This window comes from Nelumbo nucifera, chromosome 1, assembly GCF_055504915.1.
Source record: "Nelumbo nucifera cultivar China Antique chromosome 1, China Antique-T2T, whole genome shotgun sequence".
Lineage (NCBI taxonomy): Eukaryota > Viridiplantae > Streptophyta > Magnoliopsida > Proteales > Nelumbonaceae > Nelumbo > Nelumbo nucifera.
In genome coordinates, this window is record NC_142649.1 from 35,675,062 (window position 1) to 35,686,758 (window position 11,697).

At 32.8% G+C, this 11,697-nt stretch overlaps 1 non-coding gene across 1 annotated transcript; it reads left to right on the forward strand.

Annotated features, from left to right (window-relative positions):
- Nucleotides 1-549: 549 nt before the first annotated feature.
- Nucleotides 550-641, forward strand: TRNAY-GUA (transfer RNA tyrosine (anticodon GUA)). Its single transcript is given in 2 exon segments — nt 550-586; nt 606-641. It is a non-coding gene; the product is annotated as a tRNA-Tyr (tRNA).
- Nucleotides 642-11,697: the final 11,056 nt, after the last annotated feature.

An 11,697-nucleotide genomic window follows, 5' to 3' on the forward strand; every position in this document is an offset into this window, starting at 1 on the left:
AAAATGAGATGAAAAGGTTGGTTGGAGATTGCCGCCGGTTGTCCTTGTAGGTCGCCGGTGCCGGAGAAGGAGAAGGGAACTCGGAATGAAGGAGAAGGACTCGGGGTCAGGCACTCGAGAGGGAGGAGGTGGGAAGAGGGTTTTGAGATACCCTAATCTTTCGAATGAAATGGTCTTTGGGGGAGTAACGGACGTTTCGTTATTCTCGCACGCGTTAATAGTGGAACCGCGTGAAGGGACAGGTGGCGCATATAGCGCATGTGGGGCATTTGTGGGGCGAAACCGAGTGGGGCGCAGATTTGAACTCTATTGTGTGGAATCAGAAGGGACAAAAGCAGACTTTTCTGCATTTGATTGGTGAACCACCCAATAAAGTAAAACCAAAAGGAAATAGGGAGAAGTACCAATCAGCCCAGATCAGAATTTACTAGGCCCAAAGTAGGGGAATGCAGGATGTGGTTTATAGGGGGTGAAAGAGCTAATTGTATGGAATCAGCTTCATAAAATATAACTCATAAATTAAAATTGTTTTGCACTATCGTCAGTTGTCCGACCTTAGCTCAGTTGGCAGAGCGGAGGACTGTAGTTGGTGAAAGCCGTCAGACATCCTTAGGTCGCTGGTTCGAATCCGGCAGGTCGGATGTTTTTTTATTCCATTGGTGTGTAGTCGTGTAGAAGGCCGTGCCGCGTTCACCTACAATCTTTCGAGTTGGGATTCTCCCAACAATCTTTCGAGCTGGTTCGTTTTCTTATTTTAATCTAAGATAAAATCATAGAATTATGAAAAATAATGAAAATGATTAAATGGAAATGAAAAAAAAACTAAAATTGTAATGAAATTGAAAAATAAAATAAAATTACAATTATTGAAAAGAAAATACTGTAATAAATTTAAAATAAAAAATTTACAATTTACAATAGAATTTTGAAGAAAATTACAAGTAACAAATAAAATTGAAAATCTCAAAATGTACAATAATCTAAAAAAAAAAATCTTCAACTTCAAGTTCCACTTCCTTCTTTTTATGGTGATACATTAGATGATGCGCCATGTCCTCTTTTATCTTGCACCTTATTTTTTTGCATCCAACCAATCTTTTAGACAAATGTACATCTCCAATATTTCTGTAATAATTGACAATGCAAGGGTAGTTTGGTTATTTTTCAATTTAATTAAGGATGAATTGTCTATTTTGTCTAAGCTTAAGTTGTGTGTCTTATAGATTTGTCTTTTGTAGTCTAATGCAAAGAGTATAAATATAAGGTGGGTCAGTTGAGAGAGTGAATTTTCCTCTTCTTAGACCAAATCCTTTATTCTTCTCTTATTTTCTTTCTCTTCTTCTTTCCTTCTTACTTAGACCTAGGACTAAACTAGTGTTAATCGTATCATTCATATGGTATTAGAACACTAGAAAATCAGTCTATAACTCAATTTTTTATTCTTTCTTTCCTTTTTGGATTGCCATGTCAGAACTTCTTTTTGAAATAACTCCCAAACTAATTGGAGGATCGATAAGGGACCAAAAAAAGAGTGGTCGTTTTTCCTTCTTGGAGATAAATATGCCTCTGGTTACTGTGGTGGTGGTTGTTATGGTGGTTTGCTAGAAACCCTCTAATCGATGACTCAAATAGGGCTAGTTGTGGACAAGCGTGAACAAAACCCTCTAGTCGACTAATAGTGTGGTGTGTTCTCTCTCTTTTGGACAAGATTTCATCCATGTGGCAATGCTAATTGATAGGTATGCATATAGATTGTTTTTCTCTTCATTTATGTCTGAATATGTGTGGTAACAATAGGGTTTTCTGGGGCTGAACCTATGGAAGTAGCAGTATCGTAACAATAATGTTTTATTGTGTGGCGTGTGGTGTAGTGTTGAATGGTGAAGAGTGACTTTTATCTCTTATAGTTGAACTTTTTTTTTTGTGTGTGTGGTGATTTTGTTATAATGGCAACAATTGGAGTAATGATAATAAGATTAGTGTTATGATTTCCCCTGATTACCTGAATGTTCAAATGACCTCTATCAAATTAAATGGTGAGAACTATGTGTCATGGCTAAATTAGTGAAAGTGTTATTGAGATCCAAGAAGAAGGTGAAACATGTAAAGGAGGAGAAACCCCTTTCTGACTCGCCAGGGTTTAGTGAGTGGGAATAAGATGAGGCACAAATTATGACCTAGTTGTGGAATAGCATGGAGTCTAAAATTAGTGTGAACTTTATGTTCTTGAATACAACTAAGGAGATCTGAGATCATGCTAAGAAATTTTATTCTGGCCAAGATAACACTACTAAAATGTACCAACTTTATCAGGAGTACTTTAACCTAAAGTAAGGAAATTAAAGTCTAGAAGAGTACTATGCAAGCATCAGAAACATCTGTAATGAGCTTAATGTATATCACCCTTTGACTTCGGATGTTAAATTTCAATAGCAAGAATGAGAACAACTTGATGTAGCAAAGTTTTTTGTGGGTTTAAAATCTGAATATGAAACTGTTTGAGCACAAATATTAAGTGGATCTACTCTCCCCTCTCTTGAGGAGGTGTTTGCTTGTCTCCGGAGGATTTCTATTGAACCTATGGAGCATTCTACTCTCTTGGACAAGTCTGATTTTGTGGTGGCGAGAAGGGGAGGTCATGGAAATAGAGGTGGTGGAGGTGGTCGTGTTTTTCCAAGGGCTCGAGGTGGTCATATGTTCAATCATATTGGTGGTCGTAGTGGAGGTCAAGATTCAGGGAGAGGTCATGGTAGAGGACGGAGTACTAGTCCTAGGAGGTGCATATATTGTGGATTAGAGGGACATACTGTTAACTTATATATGTTATGACTTACATGGTCCACCCAACACTTGGGCTAATCATGCTGTGACTAGTGGTGGTGGTATAGTTAGTGAGAACCAGCAAACTAATCAAAGACCCTCCACATCTATAAGTGCTTTTGGGAAGGAAATGGTAAGTGTCTCACGTGAGGAGTATGAGAAGTTTCTTCAGACATCCTCTCAGCATAACACAACTACTCTTGCACATTTAGGTATGGTTTGCTTAGCATCCAAACCCTCACACTGGATTATTGACTCTGAAATCTCTAATCATATGACTAGGACTCTAGGTGTGTTTTCTTCTCTTTTTTAGTCTTTCTCACATTAAATTACACACAACTAGTCAATAAAGCTACCACTTGATCATATACAGCATCCTAGCTTTCTATACCAATTAAGCACAAGGAAGCTTACTAAAGATGTTGCACACTTAGATACACCATCAATACTCTCAAGGGTGAAATTGTTAGTTATCATTTACCATAACTCAACATTCAGAATTTAGAACAATATTCTCTGCATTCAGAAAAAACAAAAAATCATAATTTTTTTTGTCAGAGGATGGTTGCTTTACAAAGATTGTAGATTAGAGTAAACGAATATGCCTTTCAATTAACACCACTTAATTGGAAAAGTCATAGAGCTCCTTCTAAATTTTTCTCATAAACCCTATGCATCCCATGGGTCCTCTTAATTTTAGGGTTCATTTGGTTCCTTGGAATATGTGTGGAATCGGAAACGGAATGGTCCAACTATTTATTTGGTTGAAATGGGATTTCGATTCCCATTCTTGAGGGATTGGGTTCTCCCATATGGGGGAATGGCCATTCCAAGCTCCCCCTAGGGAATAGGATTCTCATCAAGAGTTTGTCAAGAAGTAAAGAACTCGTGAAAAAAAAAACCTAATATTATTAAAATAACAACAACAACAACAATAATAAGGGTAAAATACAAAAACCTCCCCTAAACTTTCTGGCAATCATAAAACCTCCCCTATAGTTTCACTTTAGCAAAAACCTCCCTGCTATTTTTAAAAAAAAAATGACAAAAAACCTCCCTTCCGTCAATAATCATGATGGAAAATGTTAAACCCATGATCAAATCTTTTTAAATACCTATTTTACCCTTTCATACGTTAATGATTTTCCTGGTCCTACTGAGACTGACTATCATTTCCATTTATCCAACTATAAAGTAGGCAAGATCTACCTCCCTATCCCGAGCTCGGATCTCCTGCACTTGTTTTTCGTGTATGATGAGGTGCACTTCCATTCAAGTTTTTACACGTCATGCATGCACGAACTTGAGATCTCACATGTGTGAAGTTATTATAAGGTGTGGCTGCCCTTGTCCTTTTATCCTATTTTCTCATTTTTGTTTTCAAATGAAAAATAAAAAAAGAAAGTGAAAAAGTTTGGTTGCCACTCCAACGTGGACATGGGAAAAGCAAAGCAAAGGGAAAAACCTATTTAGGAAAAACCCTAGCTCTTCTTCGTTAGTCAGGAAAAATTCCAACGTTGTAGAGGCTTGACCTATGTTTACCTCTTGACCTCAATAACCACTCTCTAGTGTTGTAGATAAATTTTTAGGTCATGTGGGTCTTCTATTTAAACATTACTGGCTTTTACAGGTGAATGATTTAGACACTAGGAACTGTCATGAATAGTGGATTTGAAATAGAACCTTGACTCCTAACCATTTAATCCCAAAAGCATAAGGAGCTTAAGAAATTGGATTCGTATTATAAGGATATATTGTTCGATAAATATTTTGTTTCTATAAGACAAGAGGGATGTGGCAGTTGTACTGGTTTCTATGGTTTTGATGCTCAAAATCTGGAGACTTTCGAACAATTTATGGTATTGTGGGTTGGGGTTGATATGGTCTTTGTTTTGAGTTTCCCTACATTAAAGCAAGCTCTATGCCTTGAGATTTGGGCATCCTAGAAATTCATGGAAAGTGTCTTCTCATTTTTTTGCAAAGTAGAACTCTACAATAGCAAACGATAGTTTTGAAGCACATATGTTCCAATTCCAATTGATAAGATATTAAGATCTAAAAACTTTACTCAACTTATTAAAGATTTTTCGTAATTTCTCTTTCCGCTCAAGCTTCTTGGTAAGGTTTATGTTCGTGTTCCTGCCCTTACTGAAGAAGAAGAAGAAGAAAGGTTTCTCTATAATTATTTTCCTTTGTTTGTTTCTATTGTTTTTGTAGACGGGCACAGTCGTGGAAGCAATGGGCGCAACAGATTTACCTCCGTCGAAGAAGGGCAAAACCCAACACTTTAATGGAGAAGCAGTTGAAGAAGATGAACAATGTTCGAGGATCAAATACACATTAATTCATAAAAGGGTAAAATAGGTATTTTGAAAAAAAAATATCATCTCTTTAACGTTTTCCATCTTGGTCATTGACGGAAGGGAGGTTTTTGTTGAATTTTTCAAAAATAAAAGGGAGGTTTTTGTTAAAGTGAAACTATAGGGGAGGATTTTATGATTGTCAGAAACTTCAGGGGAGGTTTTTGTATTTTACCCTAATAATAATAGTAATCAAATAATAAGTTATTAACAAAATATTAGTCAAATAATAATAATAATAATAAATTAATAATAAAAAACAAAGATATTAATTATTAAATATAATAATAAAGTATAAATAAAATATTAATACAATATAGTTAAATTAATAACATAATAATAAATAATAATACAATATTAACAAATAGTTCATGAAATAATAATAAAACATTAATAATTAAATAACAAAATACTAATAAAATATTATGAACATAATAATAACAATAAAATGAGAATATATTAATAATTAAAATAATTATTAATATATTAGTAGAATATTAATAACATGATAGTAGTATATTAAAATATTAATAAATAAATAATAAAAGAAAATATATTATTTATTCAATAATAAGTAAGTACAAATGAAATAATAATATAATATAATTAAAGTAATAATAAAATACTAACGTATTAATTATTAAATAATATCAAATTAGTTTTAAATTAATAAAACAAAAACAATAGAATATTAATAAATAATAATAAAATATAATAGAATAATGAAGTATTAACAAAATATTATTAAAGTAATAATAAAATACTAATATGTTAATAAAATATTCATAAATTAATGATAAATGCTAAGATAATAATTATTCTCGATTAAACCAAACAGGCTCAGAAATAGGTGATTTTGATATTGATCTTTCCACAAACCAAATTGGCTCTTAGTATAAATATATACTACATATAAAAGTGTGGATGTAAAGTAAAAGTTTTTTTTGGACTAAAATTACCCTCTATTTCTTTGTTTGATAAAAGCTATGAAGGTCATTTTATTACAATTTTAATTCCAACTTTTGATGGCTATTAAAATGTCCATATTTGTCTATTTATTACATATCTAATTGTAAGAATTGAAAATGTAACTTCAATTATTACTCTCCACCTCATATAATCCCCTTTCATAAGTCTTATACTTAAAGGTATTAACTCCCATTTTCTCTTATTAAATCTTATATATAAGTTATTTTTCACCAATAAATGGCATTAATTAGATCTATGTCAATATTTTTAACAACATAAACCCATATATTTTAAAATTGACTAAGAAACAAAAACATTCTTTATCCAAGTGATGACTAAGCAATTCAACCATTTGATTCAAATTGATAAACCTATGAAGTCATAGTTAGGTAATAACATTTTTAAAATACAAATAAGTGTAGAAAATTACAAAAATGTAGAAAAAATCAGACACATTTATGATACTTTTATTAATAAAATTAAAAAATAATGTAATAAAAAGAATTATTTCTATTGATAATGAAAATGAAATACATACTTTAGAATTGACCAAAAATTAAATTATTTTACTATTTGGCAAAGATTAACTTTTGGGTCAAATGTATTAACATTTAATGTCATAAACAAATAATAAAATTAATGAAATATAAAAATACATAAATGTTGTAAAAAATCATTCAGACACATGTATAATATTAACAAATTATCATATTAAACAAAAAGTAAGTGTGACATATTGGAATTATTTTTACACAGAAATATTAAAAAAATTGAACACACATATAATTCTATATTTACACTACTATTAAAAATATAAATAAGATTGTTGAACTTTCTTTTGACTAAAATACTCATTTTTAATTTAGTTTCTATTTAATTGTGAGGTTTAAATTGTAAATTGAACTACTACTTTTTGCCTTATTCAATTCCCTCCATTTAAATATTACATTTTTGATAAATGAATAGCAAAAAACACCAAAAAATAAAATATTATAAAAAGACGAATCCAACCAAGCATGTAGACCTGTCAATGATATTTGAAACTTTACAACTCGATCCAATTATCACATATTTAGATGAGGTGTTTATGTAATCAAATTTGGATTTTGCAATATGCATCTGATTAATAATAAAAAGCAAAAAGCATATAAAAATAAATAAATATATATTTATATAAATTTTTGAATATATTATTACTATCATTATCATCATCTAGAATTACCACGTACAAGCTTAATAGTGCAAATAAAAGTCTATTTCAAGTAAAAATTATACAAAATTTGTGAAGACATGAGTATGCAGTAGCATGGAAACAACTCCATGTGTGTTTAAGATATATGTATAGGGAAATATTCCCAATGTGAGGTTGTATGTCATATATGTAAAGTTTCTATTTGCAAATACTGTGTAAGACGAAAGGGTGATCTGCTCCTTACAAGCACCTCACACCGACCTCTTAGGCAAATCCCAGTGTTTTGGATTTTGGGAACATCTCCCCATGAATACTAACACATACGTACAAGAGATATTCTTAATATATGATGGCTCCCCATGAATAATAACATACCAAAATAGTAGAACGATGTATAACAGTGAATAATGATAGGGAGATGAACAGTGAATAGTGATATAGAGATGAATAGTGAATAATGATATGGAGATGAACAATGAACAATATGATAAAAGGGTTAACAATATGAATAGTGAAGGATGGAGCCGATGGAGATAAGTATGTCATGTAGAAAACATATTGAGAACAACGATCGAAAATATTTTTCAATATAATGAAAACAGAAATTGAAATATTTCTTAATATTGATACTTACAGAGATATAGATCAAACAGATAGATTCTTAACGATGATACAACAGTACACAATTTCTTACAAAATTACAAAGCTCACAAATAACACCCTTCTAAGATCACTCGGAAAGAAAAGCACTCAAATTAATACAAAGCACTGAGAACTTGGAGACTTCTGCACTTCAGAAATTTTTGCACACTCTAATCAAAGAGAATAGCTCCTTATATAGAGGTTGTTGAAGCTTCGAGAGCGAGAGACAACGAGGAGCCATTTCATTTGTTCTTATCTTTAAGGCTTTTATTATTGAGATGCCTTTTAACTTTTCCTTCACACAATCTGAATTATTAGGTTGCTAACTTATCTTCATATTTTCCTATTAGGACCAACTGTCTTAGCTTTTACTGTTCAAGATGAGATGGAATCTTCAATCAATGACTTGAAGAGTGACCTTAGTGTGGGCTAAGAGATCGGACACTCTCTATCTCGATGTCCTTCGAGATTCCTTTACTTTTTTCTTTCATTATTTCGGTCATTCGAAGGGACATGTCTTCAAGTTCTAATGGGTCCAGATCCGGAAACTTACTCTGGAGCTTGCCCATGTATGACTCAAAGATAGACTAGAAAATGTCATCTTCATCTGAAGCGGGCTTAAGGGTCTCCATGAGATTGAATTTATCCCACCACTTAATTTCAATTATTCGGTCAATGGATGGGGGCATCCAGAAAGTATCAAGATGGTAACTCCATTTTAGAATCCAAGGGAGACGAAATGTTTTAAAGAATTTGAATTGTTTAACATGATCGAATTCTAGATATGATCTCCCCTTACCAAACACTCTATATTTGTCAATAAACTCTTGGCGAGGGAAAATATCTTCTATGGCTCCCCAAGAGGTCCACCAAACATATGCCTAATCAGGATATGAACCTTGAAAATTTTCAGAAAATCTGATAAACCATGATTGTCTAAAAATGGAATTTTGTAACAAGAAGACTTTATACCATGCATCTTGATAGTTCCAGTAGTTGAATATTTTGGGTCTCATGTAGATAGGTTTGGTGATGAATTTGGGTTTGCTAGCGTCACCCCATGCTGTCAAAGACATGAATTTTGCTATTACTAACTTAGAATAAGCCAATTCTGTCTTATTTGGATCCCTGAAATAATGCTGAATTCTTACGGATCTGGTATGTAAGAGAATTTCTCCATAAAAATTTTGGTATTTATTTTGCGCACAGACTATGAAATGATGCCCATCAAGGATTGAGAGGGCTAATTGCTGTAGGGCTCCTTCCGAGTTGACGTGAGAGGAGACGGAGGAGGCTTCTTCATGAGAGATTGTTACAATGAACTCCGATGAATTAGAAATATATTGGCTTGAATTAGCCTCATTCATGACTGGGGATGGATCCCTAATTAAGGGAGATAACAAGGGGGACTTATTAATCCTTGGACTGATTAGTCCTTGAGCTTGATCCGGTTTGATTAGATATCGGATTGAACTCATTAGTTCCTCTTGAATGCCTTGAATTATGACTTATTGGAAGACATGGCCTTCTGTCGGTCATCTTGAATTAGATAACCTTGCAAGATTTCCCTGGTTAGAAAGTCTGGTAGAGTATTTTCAGATCCTTTAATATATTTAATTTCAAAATTAAATACTGATAAAATAGCCTACCATCTAGCAAAAATATGTTTCGAAACAAGTTTTTGACGTCCTTTTCCAAAATTTCCTTGGCGGATTTGCAATCAATTTGTAGAGTAAAATGCTGATTTATCAAATCACTTTGAAAATTTAGTGATGCAAAGAACTATGCTGAGCATTTATTTTTTTAATAGTAGAATATTTTTTTCTGGGTGTCATTCCGGGTTCCAAAAGTAAATCAGACAATTTCATCTTTCTAGTTTCTTTTATGTTTTAGGATTCCTCCATATCCTAATTCACTAGCATTGGTTTCTACTATTTTAGGGATTTTTGGGTGAGGAATGTTGAGACATGGAAGAGTTTTTACTCTTTGCTTGATTCTTTTCACTGTTTAAGTAAACTGCTTATTCCATTATAGGGGGTTCTTCTTAAGTCTCTTTTGAAGCAGTTGTCGATCATGAGCTAGCTCTTTATAGTAGTATGCTACATAACTTAGACTACCTAAAAATCTTTGGAGCTGGGTTTTTTCCTTAATTCCATTGGGAATCTTATCTGCAAAATCTATTACCCTTTGTATTGGTGTGATTTTCCCCTTGGAAATTTGATATCCTAAAAATCTGATCTTTGTTTGAAAGAGTTTCATTTTTCTAGCTGATATTACTAATCCATTATCCTTCATTATTCTTAGAAATATGTTCAGATGTTTCCAATGGGATTTTATAGATGAGGAATAGATCGACACATCATCGATGTACACTATTATAAATTGAGTGTACAGGGTAAAAATCTCATTTATAATTCTTTGGAATTCTTAAGGGGCATTTTTTAAGCCAAAAGGCATAACATTCCATTCATAATGCCCAAAAGGAACTATAAAGGCGGTTTTATATCTGTCATTTTCTTCTATTATGATTAGCTAGTAATTTGATTTTAGGTCAAATTTGGAAAATATTTCTGCATCGTATAAACGATTTATTAAGTCTTGTTTATTAGGGATTGGGTACCTAATCCATCATAAGGCTCTATTTAATGGCTTATAGTTTATTACAAGCCTTGGAATTCCTCTTTCTATTTCTGCGGCATTCTCAACATAGAATGTTGGACAACTCCATGGAGACTTACTTGGTCTAATTAGACCTTTATCTAATAATTATTGGATTTCTTTTTTACAAATTTCTAATAATCAGTTATTCATTTGGAGTGGTCGGGCTTTTGTTGGGATTTTAGCTTTGCTAAATCCTTTTTCATATGGAAGATTGGCCATGTGTTTTTTCCTATGCCAAATGCGCTAGGATTTCAGCGCATATCTCATTTTCTATTTTTGTTTGGAAATTTTCAATTTCCAGCTGGGTCTTTGGTTCATTTAGCAACTTAATGAGTTGCTTTTCTTTTATCTCTGTTTGCAATTCAGAGATAAATTTGACTTTGCCTCTTAAACTCTCTTTTAGAGTGTTAATCGTGGAGGCCTATGGTTTTTGGCATAATTTGTAGGTGACGGAAATTTCTCATATAGTTGCCGTGATACTTAATGGATCAATTTGGCAAGGAATGATGGATATTAAAAATGGAGCGCCCAAAATAACCTCTTGCCTCAAGTCTTTTACCATAAGGAAAGTGGACTTTAGACAAGTTTCTTGGCTACAGGAATGAGCAACAGGGATCTTATATTTTATCCCTAGTTTTCTCTCATCAGCGGCATTAACCTATTGAGAGGTTTTCTCAGAGTATCTAGAAGGTGCAACGCCTTCTCTAATACAATTGGTGTCTGCTCCTGAGTCGATTAGGGCTACCACAGAGAGGTTGAAATCCTTGATTATAATGGTGATTCTTGAGTACCACTTTTAGTACTTTACTTCTTCTATGGAGTATATAAACTCTTCGCCATCTCCAATGAATTTAGTGGGTTCTTGTTCTGATGATTTTTCTGATTGTTCTACCCAAAATCTTTCAGCTTCTAAATGATCAATCCTAATTTTTAGGGTTTTTATTTCCTTTTTTAATTGATTGACCTCTTGTAGATCATGCAAGGTAGGAGGTCTAGAGTTTTCTACCTGGGTTCTTTTAATAATCTCACTATATGAAATTATATTTTTCTCAT